Source organism: Gossypium hirsutum, chromosome A13, assembly GCF_007990345.1.
Source record: "Gossypium hirsutum isolate 1008001.06 chromosome A13, Gossypium_hirsutum_v2.1, whole genome shotgun sequence".
Lineage (NCBI taxonomy): Eukaryota > Viridiplantae > Streptophyta > Magnoliopsida > Malvales > Malvaceae > Gossypium > Gossypium hirsutum.
Window position 1 is genome coordinate 97,932,220 of NC_053436.1, and position 11,093 is coordinate 97,943,312.

At 35.4% G+C, this 11,093-nt stretch overlaps 1 pseudogene; it reads left to right on the forward strand.

Annotated features, from left to right (window-relative positions):
- LOC107895327 (putative pentatricopeptide repeat-containing protein At1g53330) lies at positions 1-1,857 on the forward strand (annotated as a pseudogene).
- Positions 1,858-11,093: the final 9,236 nt, after the last annotated feature.

An 11,093-nucleotide genomic window follows, 5' to 3' on the forward strand; every position in this document is an offset into this window, starting at 1 on the left:
TTTGTGGGAGTGAAATGGATAGAGATAGGATAAAATGTGGTTTAGTTACATTCGAAAATAATATTGTTTGGTTTTGGTAAACCCCAAACCACACATCTAAATTTTGCACATTGTGATATATGGATCATCATCGTCATCATCATGATGTTTATTTGGCTCTTTCAAACTTCCAAATCGGAGAAACCAGAAAGAACGGAATATATATAAATAAAATCCACACTCAAATGTAACAAACCAATGCCGAAGACATGAAAATTCCAAAACCCATCTCTCCTTTTAGGCTTTCATCTCTTCTTCGCACCCAAAAAGACCCAACCCTAGCCTTCAACCTTGTCAAAAACCCAAACCCAGACCTCCGTCCTATGACCTCATCATCACCAAGCTCGGTCGCGTCAAAATGTTCCAAGAAATGGAACAAGTTCTTCACCAACTCAAAAGCGACACGCGCATAGTCCCAGAGGAGATCATTTTTTGCAATGTCATCAAGTTTTATGGTCGGGCCAAGTTACACGAACGTGCACTGCAATTGTTCGATGAAATGCCTCAGTATCGTTGCCCAAGGACCGTAAAGGCTGTGAACTCGTTGTTACATGCGCTTTTGAAAAGCGAAAAGTTTGATGATATGAAGCAAGTGTTTTTGGGTATGGAAAAATATGCCCGCCCGGATGCTTGTACTTATAATATATTGATCCATGCCTGCTGTTTAAATGGGTGTTTGGATGATGCTTGGAACCTGTTTGATGAAATGCAGAGGAAAGGCGTGAAGCCAGATAAGGTGACGTTTGGGACGTTGATTAAAGCGCTCTGCGTGGAATTGAAGATAAAGGAAGCGTTTAAGTTGAAAAATGACATGGTTAAGATTCATAAAGTATCTCCAAATACTCGTCTTTATGAGGGGATGAATACAGGGCTTTGTAGTGTTGGTGAGTTGACTTGGGCACTCAGGCTTAAGGATGAAATGATTACGAATAATATGAAACCGAATTCGGCTATGTACAACACTTTAATTAGTGGGCTTTTTAATGTTGGGAGGCAGGATGAGGCTTACGGGGTCTTTGACGAAATGGAGTTGAATGGGATTAAACCGGATACAACAACATACAATGTGATGATTAATGAGCTTTGTAAGGTGAAAGATTTTGGATCAGCTTATAGAGTGCTTAAAGAAATGCCTGATAAAGGGTGTAAACCAAATATCATTAGTTATAACATGTTGATTGGCATGTTATGCAAAGATGGGAAATGGAGTGAAGCAAATGATTTATTCGAAGATATGCCGGGGCAGGGGTGTAAACCTGATGTTGTGTCCTATAGGATGCTTTTTGATGGGCTTTGTGGTGGATCACAGTTGAAGAAAGCAGCATTCATTTTGGATGAGATGGTTTTCAAGGGCTATGTACCACATTCTGCAAGTATACACAAATTTGTTTCTGGGTTGGGTCAGGTAGAGAACATGAAGTTATTATTCAGAGTTTTGGAGTCTAGCAAAACGAAATGCCATTGATGAAGGTACATGGTTAATGGTGGTTTCTAGGGTTTTCGAGGAAGACGATCATAAACTGTGTATTGCATCTCAGATTCTTGATGATCTGCTGCTGTAGTGCTGCATTATCCGAGTTGGTTGATATATAATTCAATGGCTATCTTCAGATGATAATTGTGGTAATTTGATACCCTTAGGCAACTATATCATTGGTTTGAGAAACATCTGCGTACAGCCTGTTAAGGAAGTTTAGGGGTAACAACAATCATCTTGCTCTGAGTTTAAAAGCTTCCTGCAAATAACCCAAGCAATAATTGAATTAAGTTTCTCTATAGTTAATTAAACTAAATATAATATAGTGAGGATTGAGGTTTTATGGATGGATTTTATTTCTTAAGGAAATTATTTTAAAAGAAGCAAATGTGAATCATATATTTCAAAAGAAAAAAAGAAAAAAGGTTATCCACATTCCACCTCAACCCATTTATCATGCGGTATATGTTGGACTGAATTTAGTCCAACGAGAGGGGTTTATCATTTTATTTTTTTTATTTTTTTTGTTTTACCCATCTAACTCAAAAAAAATTAATATTTATGAAAATGACATTGGTTAAAAAACATTTACTAAAATGACCTGAAATGAATAGTAGATTTGGGTTTTGGGAACCTAATGACCTACATTACTTAGTGTTTTGGCTCCATTATTACCTGATGATTATACCAGGCTTTAAAAAAATGATTTTTTCAAGTTTAGGAATCCAATGGCCGGCATTAGGGTATTTTTTTAAATCATATTATACTAGTATACAAAAATATCAGTATTTTAAAAAATTGGTTTTGGCCATGTAATAACCGGCACCAAAGACATTAAAAAAAATTTTGGTACTAGCTAGTAGATGGCTGACACCGGGTACAATTTTCAGTTCCCAAAGCATTTTTTTTTTTTACTTTGGGACACTGATGGCCAGCACCAGTGCATTTTTAAAAAAAATTTGGCAGGCACCAAGTACAAATTTTGGCTCTCAATGCCTTTTTTTTTATTTTGGAACACTGATGACCGGCACTAGTGTACTTTAAAAAAAAATTGGGTACTGACCATGGAATGACTGTCACCAAGTACATTTAATAAAAAAAATTGTGCTGGCCATCGTACAATTTTCGGTCCCCAAGGTATTTTTTTTTTACTTTGGGACACTGATGGCCAGCACCAGTGTATTTAAAAAAAATTTGGGTGCTGGCCAGTAGATAAACGGCACCAAGTTCAATTTTTGGCTCTCAATGCAATTTTTTTTTACTTTGGGACACTGATGGCTGGCACCAGTCTCATTTAAAAAAAAAATTTGGGTGCTGGCAAGTAGATGACCAGCACCAAATTTATTAGATATATATATATATAGGTGTTTTGTCTTTCATTTGAGTTTTTCTTTGCTTTATTAGTTGAAAATCGAGATAAAAAATATTAGTTTTTTCTTTGTTGAGAAAGAAGCAAAATTTTTTTAAGATGAGTTCTCAAATTTTGTTTGTTTATGTTCATTTCGATGGAGAAATGATAAAATACAACTGAAGAAGGCTGTGTATTTCAAAGTCGGAAAAAAATAGGAATAAGATTTAACAAGCATGTTTCGCTAGCGAATTTAAAACAAAAAATCAGTACAAAGATAGCAACTCGTTGCGGAAAGTAAATGTTGAGATTGTTTTACAGATTTCTGGTTTCAACTGATCCATTCAAGTTATCAGAAATGGAGCTTGAAGATGATGATGATCTAGTGACAATGATAGCAATTTATTGCCCCCCGAGATAGAAAATCCCAGCCCAGTTAAGTTGTTCGCGAAGATAGCTGAACCGGATCCCATTCAAATTGTAATTCCAGCAAGCCAATGCTCTGGAATTGATTTTGATCTTAACATCTCCTAGGAAGATCAGTTGGGTTTTGGACAGTCAATGCCAACTCCAGAAAATCCAAACATCAGAAAATGTTCGTATAACATCCCAAACTCATGTACTCATCTAGAGATCCATCCAGAAATGTTGGCCACCATAAAATATGGTGATGAAGGGTCAGGTAATGATGATCAGTCCCACCGTGATATCAACGATGATTTCAGTGACCCCGATTTGGATAACATCCTTGAAGACATAAACGAGGAAAGGTCGGTGGAGGATGAAAATACAAACCCCCATTCGGCCTGAAACATAGGCCTTTGTATAGTTATAAGAAATAATCCAGGGTCTTTCATGATCGACGTGAATTCTGATGCGACTCTTGCACTCAAGTTTTCGGAATATACAAACATTGTTTTGGCTCACCTACTTGATGATGAATTCGACGATGAAGAGTTGTTTGTAGGACAAAAATTTGATAACAAAAAAGACTATTTACATGCTATAAAATAACTTAACTTGAAGTTAGGTGTGGATTATAAAGTAATGAAGTCGACGCAGTCTTTGTACGTAGAAAAATGTTGGAAAGCCTTAAGTGGTTGTAACTAGCGTGTTCGAGCTGCGTTAATACAGTAGACACAGGTTTGGATGATAAGGAAACTAGAAGGTCCACACATGTACACATATGCTTGTATGTCGCAAGACCATCAAAAGTTAGATGCAAAAACTATATGCAACTACATCATCCCTTTGGTGAAAGAGTTGCCCACCATTTAGGTGACGGTCCTTATTGCAGACATGCAAGCTCGATTTAAGTATAAAGTGTCGTACCAAAAGACATCATGGGAAAAGCAAATGGCAATGCGAGAGTTGTATGGTGACTGGGATGCGTCATACAATGAGATTCAAGGGTGAATAGCTGGGATGCAAGAGTATGTGCCTGAGACAGTGACTGATGTGTAAACACTATCATATAAAGGCCCGTACTGGGAGATATAATCGAGGAAACGAGTTTTTCACCAATTGTTTTGGATGTTCGAGCCATGTGTTAGGGTCTTCCCTAACTAAAAACCGATGGTGCAGGTGGACGAGACCTGGTTGTACAGCAAATACACATAAATACTCCTGATTGCTGTTGCACAAGATGGCAACTGAAATATACTTTCGATCACTTTCGCCATCCTGAATTGTGAGTGCTTCGAGTCTTGGGAAATTTTCCTCAGAAATCTGCGGAGGCACGTTGTCAGAGAAGACAACATTTCCTTATATCAAATAGATCGAAAGGGTTACTTGCTGCGATAAGGCGATCGAGAGTTCCGTGGAGGTCCGTTTATTGCATCCGGCACATCGCGGAAAACTTCCATAGAGAGTATAAGAATAAAGATTGGAAAAAAGAACTCGTGAACATGGGTAAAAAATATTGTTTGTATTCATTTCAAAAATTCTTTTTCAAATTTTTTCAACCTGTAAGTTTCCAAATTGTATATGCAACTCATGAGTTAAAATCGCGAAGATTCAAGCAAAGGTTCACAAGGCTTGAATCTCATATGTCTTCTTTACCAACAAATCTCCGGACATGGTTGGGTGGCATGGAGAACTGTCAATAGACTCAAAGTTACGATGAAGGGTTTTGGTATTGGCAAATGACGACCAACCTGGAAGAGGCGGTTAACTCTGTATTGAGGCGCACACTTCATCTGCCGATTTCTATTATTTTCTCGGTAACATTTTATAGGTTGGCCACTTTGATGCTTAGGATAGGGTTGAGACAAACTAAGTAGATCATGGCCAAGCACGTGTACGTTGAGGCAGTCTGAAAGGGAATGGCGGTAAATAGTCGAAGGGCACAAACAATGAATGCAAAATTGTATTCGCACGACTTGGAGACTTTTCGAGTTCAAGAGTACATCGGTCGTCATTCGGGTCTTCCACCTAGGTCATATGCAGTTGATCTGCGAAACAAACGATGCGAGTGCGGGATGTTCCAGACTCTTCGATATTCGTGTGCGCATGTTCATGCAACGTGTACGAGAGAAAACTTAAATGTTGAACAATTCATAGATGAGATCTACACGTTGCAATGCATATTGCGTATATAGGGGAACGAATTTCCTGTAATCCCTGATGTCTTAAACTGGGAAGTTCCACCCCCTACTTTCGATATGGTGTCTGACCATAGTCTCTATAGACATCCTAAAGATCGACCACAATCGACGAGAATTCAAAATGACATGGACATCAAGGAGATGGGCGAACCCAAATTGTGCATTGTATGTCGAACATCCGGACATAACCGATCAACTTGCCCATATCTCTATGTTTCCGGTCAATTGCCTCGTAATGTCGGACTCAGAGATAACAAATGATATATTATTGAGCACATGTTCTTGTAAAAACATTGTAAAAATATGAAAAATTATACAAATGGTATACTTTATTCAAATCATACAGTTGATTAAATATAATACAATATACATACATATTTAATTTAAAACACATTAAATAAAATAAATTACAATGAGAGAAAATTTAATATGAAAAAAACTTAAATTAAAATGGGAAGAAAGATAATTTAAATGAAAAGAGAAAAAAATAAATTTAAATGAAATGAGAAAAAAAAATTAAAATGGAAATATAGATAATTTAAATAAAATGAGAAAAAAATTAAATTTAAATGGAAAAATTAAATGAAATTAGAAAAAAAAATTAAAATTGGAAAAAATATAATTTAAATGAAATGAGAAAAAAATAAATTTAAATGGAAAAAAAAGATAATTTAAATGACATGAGAAAAAATTAAATTAAAATGGGAAGAGAGATAATTTAAATGAAATGATAAAAAAATTAAATTAAAATGGAAAAAAATAATTTAAATGAAATAAGAAAAAAATTAAATTAAAATGGAAATATAGATAATTTAAATGAAATGAGAAAAAAATAAATTTAAATGGAAAAAAAAAGATAATTTAAATGAAATAGAAATGAAATGAAACGAAATGAAATGGAAATACAAATGAAATGAAATGAAATGAAATGGAAATATAAATGAAATGAAAAAAAAAAGATGAAAGGGCATGTTAGGCTAGGCCTACGACAGGCTTGGGAAATGGAATATCAGTGGCCGACACCAACAGGCCTAGTGCCTACGATTTGACCCAACATTTCAGGCCTAAAAAGCTCAAAAAACCCAAAAAAAATAAAATGAGAAATTTTTTGAATTTAAATGAAATTTAAAATTTTGTAATGGAGTGATATTTAAATTGAGAAAAAAATTAAATAAACTATGAAAAATTTTAAATGACCCTAATATTGAGAGTATTTCTAATTAATATGAAAAAATATGAAATGAATTGAAAATTTTGAATTGAAAAAAGATAAACTGAAATGAGACTACTTGTGATTAATATGAAAACAAATTTGTATATTAGGAAAAAAATTTTAAATGAAATAAAATGTTAAATGAGTATGAAATGTAATTTGTAATGAATATAAAATGAAATGAAATGTTAAATGATTATGAAATGAAATTATGATTATAAAATGGAATGAAAGTTTAAATGATTATGAAATGAAATTGAAATGAAAATAAAAATAAAAATTGAAATGAAAAAAAAACAATTTGAAATGAGAAATAATTAAATTTAAATGGAAAAAACTAATTTAAATTAAATGGAAATGAAAATGGAAATGGAAATGAAATGAAATAAAAACAAAAAGTTGAAATGACAGGGCCTGCGTCAGCATTAACTAGGGTCAATTTGGCCTTCCATTGGCTATCACTAGCATGGCAAATTTAAAACATTTTTTTTTTACTTTTTGCCCCTGCTCAACCATTATGGTCTCCCATTATAATTGAGGTACTTCAACCCAAAACCGCCGACCACCGCCGATAACTACTGCTCACCGTTGACCTCTGCCATTAACTGTCGACCACCACCGTTCTCTGCCGATCGACGACCACCAATCACCTCTAAACACCTCCGACAATCATCGTTAACCGTCAACCACCGCCGACCATCGCTGATCACTCCATGGATCCTAATCCTAATATTATTTTAAATGACAACAACTACATTGCAACCTATGTGAATAAGGTAAACGAGAAGAAAAATGTCTCATTTAATTTTAAATATTCATTTAAATTATTTTTTAAAAGAGAAATATAGCATTCTATATTTACTATAAACGCAGAATCTATACCAAGTTGTGAGACCCAGGTTGCATGATCCCGGTTATTTTCCCGATTGAAGAGTTTTGCCATATTTGAATGTCGCGAGTTTTGGGGTAGCCGCGAATTTGAGCCGCGTACATTTCTGGCATCAGTGAGCCACCAACCGTATGTGTGGCCACTCATGAATAGATAAAATGTATAATTCAATTTTGCCATCTATTTTTTAATTGTATAGTATAGTATACTTATTTTTTTCATGAAAAAATAATCTGATAATTTATTCTTTTTTTAGATGAACAACTGTACCGAGAATCGGGTGATCGTTCACCGTACCTGTGATGATAGAGACTTATTCTGGAGATGGCGTAAAATATGCTTCCAAATCTTTATTTTTAAACACAATAATTGCACAAAAAATTAACTAATAACATGTTGTCTATATTTTGCAATTTCTATGGATGCCATATGTCGAGGAAGAGATCGCGGCACTCATACATCATGGGTTATTTATTAGTAACAGTTGTTCATGTCAAATGTATTGTTGATTCATTTTCATATGGTGGAGTGGCACAATGGAGGTCGGGTATTGAGGCAGTTCAGTTGCGCACAACCTATCTTGAACCCTTTTGTAATAGCTCGATTTTGGGTCTAGTAGGAACAGTGGTTTCAGGACCACAAGTCCGACGTAAAAAAAATTATTTTTCTTATATTTTTATAGTCTAAAGTTTAATGGAATGATTCTGTGAAAATTTCGTTCAATAATTTTGACGTTTGAGCACTCAATTTAACAAAAAGGACTAAATTGCAAAGAGTGCAAAAATTGAGTTCTATATGCTAGAGGTGTCTAATTGCTATGAAATTTTAAATTATAGGTCCTTATATGGTAATTAAACCATTTTTTAAGTTAGTGGACAAAAATGGACATGGTAGAGTGAAATTTCAAAGTTTTAAGTGAAGGGCATTTTGGTCATTTGGCTAGTAAAGACAAAGTAAAACACATAAAAGATGTCATCTTCTCAATTTCATCCTTCCATGGCCGAATTTCTCAAGGGTTTCCATAGATAGGGTTTTTTCATCTTTCAAGCTCAATTGTAAGTTCGTTCTAGCCCCGTTTTTAATGATTTTCATGTTTTTGAGATCTTTGTAACCTAATCTATCTATTTCTACCACTAATTTGAAAGAAACTCAAAGTATACAATTTTACCCATGATAGATATTTGTGTACTTTGATGTCTAATGTAGAAAATGCATGTTTGGTGTTAGATAAACAACTTTTACTAGGTGATTTGATAAAAATGTCAAAAAGAACCTATTTGTAAAAGTTATAAAATAAGTAGTAAAAGTGTGATTCAATGAAAAATCTGAGCTAGTATGAGTACAACAAAGATTCGGCTAGGCTTGGGTAATGAAGAAATTGGATGAAAATCATTTTACGAGCTTAGGGACTAAATTGTAAAAATGTGAAACATTAGGGGCAAAAATTTATTTTTGAAATAATATGATTTTTGGACTGAATTGAAAAATGTGTGTATTAAATAAGTTAAATTTTTTTATTATAGATCAAGAAAAATAGGTTCGGACCTAGATTGGGGGAAAAACAAAGTGTTTGACGATTAGGTCAAATTCTACTATTTTTGTACCGAGGTAAGTTCGTATATAAATAATGCATTGTTATATTTATGTTTTAAATGCTTTAATATTGTATGAATTGTGATTAACTCTCTGGATGTACTTAACAAAGTTTCAATAAGTGAGAATTCTCGGTTGAGCCTTAGGAATAGAATAGGATACGAGTGACATGTCACTAGGAACCCATGTGTCTATGTGATCGAGATGTTGGTCTCATACGTCCTGCTAGTGGCTGGGTAGTCTGGCATATGTTGCGGATACCTGACAGTTTGTGTGAGCAGCATTGAGTAGCTACGTCTTGACTGACAGCTTGTGTCAGTAGGCCCGTGAATAGCTCAAGAGCGATATGTAATATGAGATGTGAGGTAGCTTTGGCTACATATTTGGCACTTTTGTGCAAGATTTCCAAGTATCCGTTAATATTCCGAGTGTTCAATGGGAATGTTAAAGTTGGGAAGGACTATGGTATGTTACAAGTTGGTACAGGTATGTACGTAAAACTTATATGTAATGAGCTCGATATGTGATGAAACTTTGGTAAGGTTGTGATTGAGTAAGTATGACTATAAGAATTTATAACATTCATGCCAATTTTCATTATGCTAATAGTATGTTTAATGTATGGTTATGATGCTTATTATTTGCATAGGAATTTACTAAGCTTTAAAGCTTACTCCCCTTTCTTTCCCTTGTCTTTTAGTGTCGCCAAGCTAGCTCTGGGATCAGAGACTGTCGGAGATCCACTCACATTTTCAACAAATATTTTGGTACCAATGATTTTAACATTTTGAGTTATGGCGTGTATAGGGGACTTGGTCATTTTGTTATGTGTCATAATTGATTTGGCAAAATGTGTTGGCTTATATTGGTTGAAAGTTCATTTTGTATAAGGCCACTTGAAATTGGCTACTATTGGTATAAGCAATTTATATGATGATGTCTTTCATGGATGTGGGGTTTTACTTGTTTGAACTGATAAATATGTGATGTTTATGTATGATGGATGGTAGCATGTGAATGATGTGTTGATATCTTGATTGTGGCTGATTTGGTGGATGTAAATGCTTGAATTGGTGCTATGTTGTGTTGTGTAGGTGTTTGCATCAAAGGGTGGCAAAATGGCTTGGTAAATAGCCTTATTTTTGTCCACACGGGTAGACATACGAGCGTATGTCTAAGTCGTGTGCGACACACAGCTTGCCCTACGGGCATGTGTTCCGACCATGTGTCCCTTGCACCCTAAATTTTGCAAAACAGAATGCTCAGAGTTGAGCACACGGGCAAAGACTAGGCGTGTGTCTCAGCCGTGTGGATGACACGGCCCCAAGCATGGACGTGTATCCTGGGCGTGTGAAGTCTGCACCTATTTTATGAAAAATCGTAATTATTAAATCGACCACACGGCCAAGCACACGGGCGTGTGACTTGGTCGTGTGTCTTCAATTTGTTCTTGGGTGACAAACAGAGAGTTGCACGAGTTTGGGACACGGGCATGTGAGACCACACGGCCTGCCTACACGGGCGTGTGACCCCTGTTTAGTGAAAAAATTTCTAATTGTTGCAAAATTTTCTAAAGTTCTCGGTTTAGTCCCGAACCATTTTCAAAGTATGTTTTGGGCCTCGTAGGCTCGTAATAGGGACATTGTGATTGAATGTGAATGGTTTTAAATTTGGACGAAATTTTATGGCTCGAAAATATATGTTTGCTTGTATTTAAGTTCGATAATGCATTGTACCCTATTCCGGCGTCAAATACGGGTAAGGGGTGTTACACCTTCCGTCGACATCAAAGAAGCTCACAGAATTGACAAAAAGGGTTCGGGCCAGGACATTTTAAATTAGGCGAAAAAACATGAATCGTATATCTTTCTGTGGAATGATCGACATTCGAGGCGCCCTCCCTTGTATGTCTTAGAGGGAGGGTTCTC